We start from the raw sequence: 12,947 nt of genomic DNA on the forward strand, positions 1-12,947 counted from the left end.
CCAACTAATTCTCATTTTATTTGCAGAACAGTACATGAGAATTCACAACATTGGTACCTCACCTAGTGTAATATTCTAGGCCAAAAAAAAAAAATGAAATTCAGAAAACAATTCAACATAAACCTAATGCAGATGTTGGAGAGCTTGCCAAAGATAAGTATACCAGACTCAGCTTTTTTTTCCTGATAAATTTGCTTGAATTAAACCATTTAATTGAAATGCGATATGTCAGTGAGTTAATAGTCTAATATCATCAGTGTGAAACTCAATATTATTTCCTTTATCAAATATCAACAAGGGAAAAAGTGTAGAGACCACTATTCACTACCACTGGTAAATAATATTATCTCTGCATCCCAGGGTTGTAATATTACATAAATGTGTGATTTATTGTTCTAGCATTAAGGACTCATTTTTAACACAATTCAATTAATGTGATAAGCATTTAATTTGCACAACAAAATGGTTGCAGAAATACTACTTGGCAAATCACAAAAGACTAAGGTGGAAAGTACCTCAAACTGTGACAATCATCCACTGGTAAAACACAGGAAGAGTGACCCCATGCAAATTACCTCTAAATCCTACCCCCAAATACCCCAGTAGTGAATCTTCAACATAAAAAAAATTCTTTTAAAGATCATTGCAGGTAATAAAATATTTCATTTATATAGACCCAGTCTTTAGTTCATTTGAATTGTGTGCAATGCCTATACTCACAGTTTTAGTATACTGACCCGAATAATACACACCAAAGACAGAAGAAACAGCTCAGCAAAATTACTTGTAAGAACTGAAATTCCTTTTCAGTTCACAGGGAGGAAAAAGTATAAACTATTGTTTGATTTTTTAAAGACAAAACCCCTGAATAAATGACAGATTATTATGGAGCCATTAACAGTGTTTATTTTATAACAAACATAGTTAATTGTTATACCAATATAAATGTAAAGTGAAAAATAGTGTTTTTTTTTGTGTGTGTGTGTAAGTCCATAGGGACAAGCAAAGAAAGAAAATAGCTGTTCTATTAGAACTATAGAATTATAGAATTTTAAAAAATGAAAATATTTCAATATATCAAATTTCTCATGAAAATTAAATACACAGAAATTTTTTTAAAAAACTGGCCAATGAAGAAAAAATTAGCCCATGTCTCAGTAAAATTTTCATGTGTAGCACTATAATATTATAAAAATGTACTACAAAATGCATAAGTAAAATTCAGTTTTATTGTTATGGTTGTATCCTCCCTCTTCCCATCTGAGAGTTTTCTCAGAAAATTTGAAAAAATGAAGAAACACCATAGAATGATATTCATTTCCAGAATATCTTTTATAGGAAAGATTTAATTTTAAATATTAGAATTATTCCCTTAAATGTCATCCTTGGTGTCTCACTGATATTTGTCTAGCATACACTAGGTAGTAAATAAATGTTTATGGAATAAATGGATAAATAATTTTTATTAATTACATCTAGCCAAAGACTTTTCTAGTATAATCTTTGTACAGTAGCAAGTAAAACAAATTTATCTCAGATTTCACAATGATTATACAGTCTATTAGTGAAAACAAAATATCTTGCGTTATCTATAAAATTAGACTGTTGAATAAGAAGTCTTAAATTGATATATTTTATATGTCTTTCCAATTATGTATTAAGCATGTACACTTTTTAAGTGTGTCATATGGATTACCTGACTTTTCAGGATTCCAAAATGAGTGAGATAAGCCAACAATGCACATTCTATATCAAATGTACTCCCAAGGTGTTTGATAATATAAAACATCATAAGACTAACATAGGTATTCTTCCTCCTGCCTGTCAGTATGGTTCTTTCATATTCATAGGTTCAAGTGTGTGCACAAATACAATCTCACAAAAATGATGTCACAATATAATCACATATTTAACAGAGACAATGTGTTAGAACAGCAAATGATGACAAGATGATCTGTATGAACAATTTGGAGCAGATAATTTCCTAGAAATTTAACCAGGCATTTCACAAGTAATGTAAACTAATTTGTCCATTCTTCAAAGAAACCATCTGAGTTGGCAGCACAGGAAACCCTCAACCTTCAGAATAGAGTTTATCCCAGCTTGACTTCTCTAATACTTATAAAAGGATTTTTTTCTCACTACCTTGAGAAAAATTTGTCAGTTAAAATTGAAATCAAAACAAAAGAAAAAATTGATAAAGTTGGTTCTTTGAAAAGATAAATAAAATACATAAACCCCTGGGCATGATAATGAAAAGAAAAAGAAAGAAAACTCAAATTACTAAAATATGTGATGAAGAAGGAAACATTATAAGGGACACATCTGAAATACAGAAGATAATTAGAAACTATTTTGAAAATTTATACTCTAATAAAATGGAAAATATCAAAGATGTTGACAAATTTCTAGAGACATATGACCTACCCAAACTGAATGAGGAGGTCATACGTAATTTAAACAGATTAATTTCAAGTGATAAAATAGAAAACACCATCAAAAGCCTACCAACAAAGAAAAGCCCAGGACCAGATGGATTCTCAGCCTAGTTCTACAAGACTTCCAAAGAAGAATTAACACCAATATTCCTCAAGTATTCAATGAAATAGAAAATAAAGGAAACCTTCCTAACTCATTCTATGAGGCTAATATCACCCTGATACCAAAACCAGACAAAGACACATCAAGGAAAGAATACTTCAGACCAATATCCCTGTTGAACATAGATGCAACAATTCCCAATAAAATTCTGGCAAGTCACATACAAAAACATATTAAAAATATAGTGCACCACAATCAAGTGGGATTCATCCCAGAGATGCAGGGTTGGTTCAACATACAGAAATCAATAAACATAATTCATCATATTAATAGACTTAAAAACAGGAATCATATGATCATCTCAAAAGATGCACAAAAATCATTTGACAAAATACAGCACACCTTCATGTTCAAAACCCTAGAAAAACTAGGGATAGTAGGAATATACTTCAACATTGTAAAAGCTACATATGTTAAGCCCAAGGCCAGTATCATTCTAAATGGAGAAAAATTGAAAGCATTCCCGCTAAAAACTGGAAGAAGATAAGGATGTCCTCTTTGACCACTTCTATTCAACATTATCCTTGAAACTCTAGCCAGAGCAATTAGACAGAAGAAATAAATTAAAGGGATACAAATAGGCAAAGAAGAATACAAACTATCACTATGGTTCTATATATAGAAGATCCAAAAAATTCTACCAGAAAACTTTTAGAAATAATAAATGAATTCAGCAAATTAACAGGATAAAAAATCAATACCCATAAATGAAATGCATTCATATGCATCAGCAATGAATCCACTGAAGGAGAAATCAGGAAAGCTACTTCACTCACAATAGCCTCAAATAAAATAAAATAAAATACCTGGGAATCAATCTACCAAAAGAGATGAAAGACCTTTACAATGAAAACCACAGAACACTAAAGAAAGAAATCGAAGAAGACCTCAGAAGATGGAAATATCTCCCATGCTCCTGGATAGGCAGAATTAATATTGTCAAAATGACCATAATACCAAAAGTGTTATGCAGGTTTAATGCAATTCCTATTAAAATCCCAATGGCATTCTTCATAGAAATAAAAAAAGCACTCATGAAATTTATTTTGAAAAAAATAAGAGACCCAGAATAGCTAAGGCAATCCTTAGCAAGAAAAGTGAAGCAGGAGGCATCACAATACCAGACCTTAAACTATACTACAGAGCTATAGTAACAAAAATGGCATGGTATTGGCACCAAAATAGACTTATAGACCAATGGTACAGAATAAAGGACACAGAAAAAACAAACCCACCTAAATACAGTTATCTCATACTAGACAAGGGTGCCAAAAATATTCACTGGAGAAAAGATAGCCTATTCAACAAATGGTGTGGCAAAACTGGAAATCCATATGTGTAGCAAAATGAAATTAAACCTCTATTGCTCACCCTGCACAAAAATAAGCTCAAACTGAATCAAATACTTAGGCACTAGAACAGAGACTCTGTGCCTAACAGAAGAAAAAAAGGCTCAAATCTTCACCATGTTGGCCTAGGATCTGACTTCCTAAACAAAACTCCTAAAGCACAAGAGGTAAAATTAAGAATCAGTAAATGGAATGGATTCAAATTAAAAAGCTTCTGCTCAGCAAAGGAAATAATTAGTAATGTGAAGAGAGATCCTACAGATTGGGAGAAAATCTTTACCACATGCACCTCTGATAAAGCTTTAATCTCTAGGATATATAAAGAACTCAAAAAACTTAACTCCAAAGAAACAAATAACCCAATCAATAAATGGGCTAAGGAATTGAGCAGACACTTTACAGAATAAGAAATACAATTGATCAAAAAATATATGAAAAAATGTTCAACATCTCTAGTAACTAGAGAAATGCAAATCAAAACTACTTTAACATTTCCTCTCGCCCCTGTAAGAATGGCAATCATCAAGATTACAGGCAACAATAAATGTTGGTGACGATGTGGGGGGAAAGGTACACACATACATTTCTGGTGGGACTGCAAATTTGTGCAACCACTATGGAAAGCAGTATGGAGATTCCTTAGAAAAATGGGAATGGAACCACCATTTGACCCAGCTATCCCACTCCTTGGTTTATACCTAAAAGACTTAAAATCAGTGTACTATAGTGACACAGTCACAGCAATGTTATAGCAGCTCAATTCTCAATAGCTAGAATATGGAACCTACCTAGGTGTCCCTCAATAGATGAATGGATAAAGAAAATATAGTGTATTACTCAATGAAATATTACTCAGCTTTAAGGAAGAGTGAAATTATGGCATTTGCTAGTAAATGGTTGGAGTTGGAAAATATCATGTTAACCAAAATAAGCCAATCCCACAAAACCAAAGGCTGAATGTTTTCTCTAATTCACAGATGTTAATTCACAATAAGGTTGGAGGGCACTAAGAAAGAATAGTACTACCTTAGATTAGGTAGAGGGAAGTGATGGGAAGGGAGGGGAAAGGATGAGGGGATAGGAAAGATAGTAGAATAAAACAGACATTATTACTGTATGTATATATATATGACTGCATGACCAATGTGATTCTGCAACATGTACACTCAGAAAAAATAGAAATTATATCCCATCTATGTATATCAAAGTGCATAAATGCATTCTATTGTCATATATAACTAGTGAAATAAAAAAATAAAAACAAGACGTGATGCTCCAGGGGGAAAAAAGCTATATTTCATCATTTTAAGTCAATTTGAGACATAATACTGAATTTTACAACATTTCTGGAGCACATAAATTTATTTCAAATAATCCAAATACTAAAATTTAGAAACTTGCTAAATTTGAACTACATCACATAAAGGTTTATGCAAAATAAGCAATGTGCAAGCTATCTCTATTATTGTATATAATCAGGGAAAATTAAGTGTTAGATATAAAATTATTTAAAGTATGGACCTACACTGATCACACTGGCAATTCTATCAGAAACAGGACAAGCTCCCTTCTCCACCTGATGGCATGAGGATCTGCTATTCCTACACAGGGGCTGCCAGCAGGGCCAGCATTTCCTGGCCCACAAATATGCAGAAGAGGATGACCCAAGTTCTTCAACTCCCAGTTCTTCACCAAGCAATAAAATCTCATGTTTCTCAGCCCTACAAACAATGGCAGAAGAAATCTATGCCTTGTGTTTCCCAACCTACCACTTAGTAGCAGAAGACAATTTGGCCTATTGTCTCCTGTCCCCAAATTCTGTGTCAGAGGGTGTCTCTAAAATAGTAGAAGGTGAAACAATAGGTCCTCTCCTATTCTAGTGTCACTGGCAAAGATTAACCAGCAAGCTTTCTGGAACAAAACAGGGAAAAAATGCATCTGAGGGAAATGCTCTCCATCTTACAAACACAGTGTTATCCATCATTCCAGTGGCACCAAGATGCAGTTTGTTCTGCCTATATGGGTATAACTAGCAGGAATTCAAGCATAATAAAAATGCTTCAACTTGCAATTATATATTTTCTTGGAGCAAATGAAAAAAATAAAATTTCAGCAAAGAAAAAGAAGATATAGGAAAGAATCAAGTGGAAATTATAGAACTGAATCAGACAAAAATGAAATACAATTTGTATTGAATGGATTAAATGTTATACTGGAGAAGACAGAAGAAAGAATCAGTGAAATTTAGGACCAATCAGTAGAATTCATACAACCGTAAAAACAAAAAGCAGACTATGGAAACATGAACAAGACTCAGCAAATTTTGATGTAATAATAAAAGTTCTAACATTTGTATCACTGTAGTTTAAAAAGGAGGGAAAAGAATTTAAAGAAATAATAACTAGAAATTTGGAAAATTTGACAAAAGATACATCAATAGACTCAAGAAGTTGAGCAAGCCACAAATACCATAATCTAAACATATAAAAATATAGCATAACTAAACTCTGAAAAACTAAGGCAATACAAAAACACTTGAAAATAAGAATATAGAAGCAATATATTACTTATAGGGAAATAACAATTTGAATGACAGCAGTTTTGTCACTTGAAATCATAGAGGCTAGATGGAAATGGCAGATAATTTATCAAGTTATAGAATAAAAAGACTGTTAACTGTGAATGCTATATCCAGATAATCTGTTTCTAGACATGAAAGAGAAATGGTATACTCATATTTTAACATATCAAGAATCAAATATAAAAAGTCTAAAAACACAAGAGATTCTGGGCATGGTGGTATATGATTTTAATCCCAGCAACTTGGAAGGTTGAGGCAAGAAGATTGCAGGTTCAAAGCTAGCCTCAGTAATTTAGCACAGACCTAAACAACTAGTAAGACCTTGTCTCTAAAACAAAATAGAAAGGGCTTGGAATGTAGCTCAGTGGTAAAGTACCTCTGGGTTTAATCATCGTATTGGAAGAGTAGATGACTACCAGGCTCTAACTACATGCTCTCCACCAGAAAATTATCTCCAAAAAGGTAGATTATATATAAAAGAATATAAATATATATAAATATATTGACATATATGTATTATTCAGAATTAAACCAAAAGAAAGTGAAAGTAGCTATGTTAATTAATATCAGATAAAGTATACCATAGAACACAAAGGTAAATAGGAATAAAGAAGTGCATTGCACAATGATAAAAAGACAAACTCAGTAATTGGTAGAAGTGTTCATATGTATGAATACCAAAAATATGCTGTAAAATATGTGAAGAAAAACTAATGAAGATATACAAACAAATAGACAAGTTCATAATTACTCTTAAGAACTTCATCACCTCTTTTTCACCAACTGGTAAAATGTTTAGGAAGAAAATCAAAACAGATAAGGATGACTGAACCACATTAATAGAACCTAATTAGTATTTACATAACACACACACTACAGAAAGACAGAAATCACATAGAATATATTCTGTGAAGACTGTTCTGGCTTAAACTGCAGATCTCCTTCCAGGAGTTCCTATCTATCTGCTAGTTTTGGAGCAGTTAGTGGGACTTTCCATCCCATATTGTTCAAACCCAGATCCCAGATCCCTATCAGCCACACTCTAACCCACAGATCAGTCTGTCAATTTCAAAAAGCCTTTAATTCTTCTTTACTTTGCAAAGTCCCTTAGTCTTGTATATTCTAAAAGAAAGTATAACAAGTACAAGACAAGAGAGAGAGGGGGGGAGAGAGAGAGAGAGAGAGAGAGAGGAAAAGAAAAAAGAGACAGATTGGTTTCTGGAAAACAATAGTACTTTGAAGAAATTCCAAGATAGCTAACAGGAAATCCCATGAGAAATTTATCCCTAAGAAGCATGGTTCAGATTTTCTGAGTTTATTATCTGCTCCCATTGTGGATATGCTGGTCAATGTTTGTTTTTGTTAAGTTCTAAGGGAGAACCTCTTTTGGCTTGTTCTAGAAGTGCTTCCCCTCCCCAAAGAGCCACAGCACAGTCAACACCACCACCATCTTTTGTTCATATTAATTCACTTTATATTCTAGAAAACAATATTTTGGGGGTTTTGCTGACTTCTAACTCACTTCATTACCTCTGTGTTTGCTACCTCACTTTGCCACTATAGAGATGCTGATTTAATTCAGTCTTGGGGAGCTGCTGTAACATTATGGATTCCTCTGAGCTTCCATCTTTTTCTCCTCAGAATATAGTTTCTGAATATGAAGAAATAAAACTTGAATCAATGAAAGAAAAACAGTGGGAAAATCTCCAAACATCTGAAAATTAAACAATGTATTTTTAAATAAATATCAAAGAGAAAATTTATAATTAAATTTAGGAAAAATACAGAAAACATAATGAAAATGGAAATAGAGTATATCAAAATTTTTAGTATATAGGTAAGGCAGTACTTAAAAGGAAATTTATCGCACTAAAATGCACATATTAGAAGAGAGGAAAGGTCTCATATCATATGATATGATTACCCTCTTTCTCAACAGACTAGAGGAAAGAAGAATAACATAAATCAAAAACAAGTAGAGAAGCCAGGTTCAATGTTACAAGCCTGTAATACCAGTGAAACAGGAGGCTGAGGCAGGAAGATCACAAGTTCACAGCCAGCCTCAGCAACACAGAGAGGCTCTAAGCAACTATTTATAGACCCTATCTCTAAGTAAAAAGGGCTGGGGATATGGCTCAGTTGTTAACCTCCCCTAGGCTTAATCCCCTATAACAACAACAACAACTATATATATATATATATATATATATATATATATATATATATATATATATACAAATCAATAAAATTAAAAACAGAATAACAGATAAAATCATTCCAGGCATGTTGGTGCATACCTGTAATCCTAGCAGCTGGGGAGGCTGAGGCAGAATGATCACAGCATCAAAGTCAGCCTCAGCAACCTTGAGGTACCAAGAAACTCAGTGAGCCTGTCTCTAAATAAAATACAAAATAGGACTTGGATGTGGCTCAGTGTTCCAATGCCTCTGAGTTCAATCCCTGGTACCCACCCCCCAAAAAAAATAACAAAGAAAATTTAAAAATTAAAAATTCAATTATCAAAACAATTTTCAATGAGGATAAACTTTTTTTGCAAAGTGGATAAAAATAAAAGGGAAGAAACCATGAATGGGCAACATTATGAGTGAAATAGAGGGTATCATTATATAAAAACGTTAGGGGAGGGACTGGGGTTGTGGCTCAGTGGTAGAGTGCTTGCTTGTCATGTGTGAGGCCCTGGGTTCAATCCTTAGCACCACATAAAAATAAATAAATAAAGTAAAAATTACATTGTCAACTAAAAAAATGGGAAAGGAAAGTTTATTGCATTGAGCTCATTCATTAAAAGAATAAAAAAATCAGCAAATAAATGACCTAATACTACATCCCAAAGCCTTAGAAAAAGAGCAAATCAACACCAGAAGCAGTAGAAGACAGGAAATCATTAAAATCAGAGTTGAAGTCAATGAAATTAAAACAAAAGAAACAATTGAAAAAATGAGAAAACAAAAAGTTGATTCTTTAAAGAATAAATGAAATAGGGCTGGGGATGTGGCTCAAGTGGTAGCGCGCTCGCCTGGCATGCTTGTGGCCAGGGTTCGATCCTCAGCACCACATACAGACAAAGATGTTGTGTCCACCAAGAACTAAAAAATAAATTTAAAAAAATTCATTCTCTCTCTCTCTCTCTCTCTCTCTCTCTCTCTCTCTCTCTCTCATTAAAAAAAAGAATAAATGAAATAGATCAACCCCTAGCCATGATAATGAAGAGAAAACTCAAATTATTAAAATATGTGATGAAGAAGACTTAAAATGACCCTACCCCATACCCATAGAGCCTGTAATCCACAGAAGACATGGATACATACAAAATAAGTCATCAACAAAAATAAATATGGGTTCCATTAAATGCTGTGTGTTATAGTAGAGAAGTGTAGGAGAGATCTGCTTAGGTGGTCATGGAAGGCCTCTGGAAGAGGGGATATTACCCTGAGATCTGAAGGATGCCATGGATCCTGCTACAGGTGGCTGAGGAAACATGGAATAAGCTGCAAGATGCAAAACAAGACTATCAAAGAAAAGGCAGAGGGTCAGTGTGGCTGGGTACCTAGAGTTTGACAAGGGGCAGATTATGTAGGGCAATAAAGGCCATCAAAGGGGTTGGAATTGTCCTTGTGCAATGACAAGCCACGGGAGGGTGGTGAGCCCAGTTTACTTTCTATGAAAAAGAGCAGTGATACCGTAGTTCAGGGCTTGGACTCTGAGCCCAAATGCCTGAGTTCAAATCTCTGCTTTGCTCTTTTCTAGCTGTTTAACTAGGGGCAAACTCTTCTGTGCCTCGGTTTCCTTATCTTTCAAATGCAGAAACTAACAGTACATGCCTCAGAGAGCTGTTAGAAGGATCAAGTCTATTACTATTTGAAACCATTTAGAATACTTGGTACATAGTAAGGTACATGCTTGTAAAATAAATGAATAAACACATCTATAAGAATGGGGTCCTAATTAGAATAAGATATATTCCATGCTTGTATAATCATATCAAAATGAATTCTACTGTCATGTATAGCTAAAAAGAACCAATGAAATAATAACAAATAAATAAACAAGGAGATATAATAAAGAAAATGAAGGAAATATCACAATGGACACATCTGAAATGCAGAATATAATAAGAAACTATTTTGAAAATTTATACTCCAAAAAAAAAAGAAATTATTGAAGACATTGACAAATTTCTGGAGACATTAAAACTACCCAAACTGAATGAGGAGGTCATACACAATTTAAGCCGATCAAATTTTAAGTAGTGAAATAGAAAAATGCCATCAAAAGCCTACCAAGCAAGGAAAGCTCAGGACCATTTGAATTCTCAGCTTGAGTTCTACAAGACCTTCAAAGAATTAACACCAATACTCCTCAAAGTTTCCACAAAATAGAAAAGGAGGAACCCTTCCAAACTTATTCTATGAGGCTAAATCACCCTGATAGCAAAACCAGACAAAGACACATGAAGGAAAGAAACTTCAGACCAATATCCCTGATGAACATAGATGCAAAAATTCTCAATAAAATTCTGATAAATCACACACAGAAACATATTAAACAGATAGTGCACCATAATAAAGTGGGGTTCATCCCAGGGATGCAAGGTTGATTCAACATAAGGAAATCAACAAACATAATTCATCATATTAATAGACTTAAAAACAAGAATCATATGATCATGCACAAATGCATTTGACAAAATGCAATGTCCTTTCAAAGTATTTTCATAAGTATAAATTTGAGAATTTGTATGTATAAATTTGAGAATAATAAATAAGTATATCTACGGAAATACTTATTCCAATTTGAAAATGGGCAAAAACCATGAAGAAACACTTCACTGAAGAAGATATACAGAATAGAGGTCACAGAGACAAATCCACATAAATACAGTTATCTCATACTAGACAAGAGTACCAAAAACATTCAATGGAGAAAAGATAGCCTCTTCAACAAATGGTGCTAAGAAAACTGGAAATCCATATGCAACAAAATGAAATTAAACCCCTATCTCTCACCATGCACAAAACTCAACTCAAAGTGGATCAAGGACCTAGAAATTAAACCAGAGACTCTGCATCTATTAGAAGAAAAAGTAGGCCCTAATCTTCATCATGTGGGATTAGGCCCCAACTTCCTTAATAAGACTCCTATAGGGCAACAATTAAAACAATGAATCAATAAATGGAATGGAATCAAACTAAAAATTTCCTCTCAGCAAAAGAAACAATCTGTGAGGCTAGAGCACTAATCTCTAGGGTATATAAAGAACACAAAAAGCTAAGCACCAAAAAAAAAAAAAAAAAAAAACAAATAATCCAACCAATAAATGGGCCAAGGACCTGAACAGACACTTCTCAGAAGAGGATATACAATCAATCAACAAATATATGAAAAAATGCTCAATTTTGCAATTAGAGAAATGCAAATCAAAACTACTCTTCACTCCAGTCAGAATGGCAGCTATTACGAAGACAAACAACAATAAGTGTTGGCAAGGATGTGGGGAAAAATGTACACTGATACACTGAAGGTGGGACTGCAAATTGGTGTTGCCAATATGGAAAGCAGTATGGAGGTTCCTCAGAAAACTGGGAATGGAAACATCATTTGACCCAGCTATTCCTCTCCTGGGGCTTAAAAACAGCATCCTACCAGGACATAGCCCCATTAACGTTTACAGCAGCACAATTCACAATAGGTAAATGTGGAACCAACCTAGATGCCCTTCAGTAGATGAATGGATTAAAAAATGTGGCATATATACACAATGGAATATTACTCAGCAATAAAAGAGAATAAAATCATGGCATTTGCCTGTAAATGAATGCAGTTGGAGAATATAATACTAAGTGATGTTAGCCAATCCCAAAAATACAAATAGTGAAGTTTTCTTTGATATAAGGTGACTGCCTCATAGTGGGGTATAGAGGGGAAGCATGAGAGGAGTAGACAAACTCTAGATAAGGCAGAGGGGTGGGAGGGGAAGGGGGAGCAAGGGGTTAGCAATTATGGTGGAATGTGGTGGACATCATTATCCAAAGAACATGTATGAAGAAATGAGTTGGTGTGAACATACTTTATATACAAACAGAGATATGAAAAAATATCCTTTATATATGCAATAAGAATTGTAATGCATTCCACTGTGATATATTTAAAAAATAAAATCAATTAAAAAAATTTGTCTACTTCTCCCATGCTCCCCCTCCCTACCCCATTATGGGTAGTCAGTCACCTTATAAATTCAATTTTTAAAAAAGAAAAAAAAAGGAGCAGAAAGACATAGAAGAAGACCTTAGAAGATGGAAAAACATACCCTGCTCATGGATAGGCAGAACTAACATCATCAAAATGGCGATATTACCAAAAGTTCTCTATAAGTTCAATGCAATGCCAATCAAAAT

The sequence above is a fragment of the Urocitellus parryii genome, chromosome X (genome assembly GCF_045843805.1).
Source record: "Urocitellus parryii isolate mUroPar1 chromosome X, mUroPar1.hap1, whole genome shotgun sequence".
NCBI classification, from domain to species: domain Eukaryota; kingdom Metazoa; phylum Chordata; class Mammalia; order Rodentia; family Sciuridae; genus Urocitellus; species Urocitellus parryii.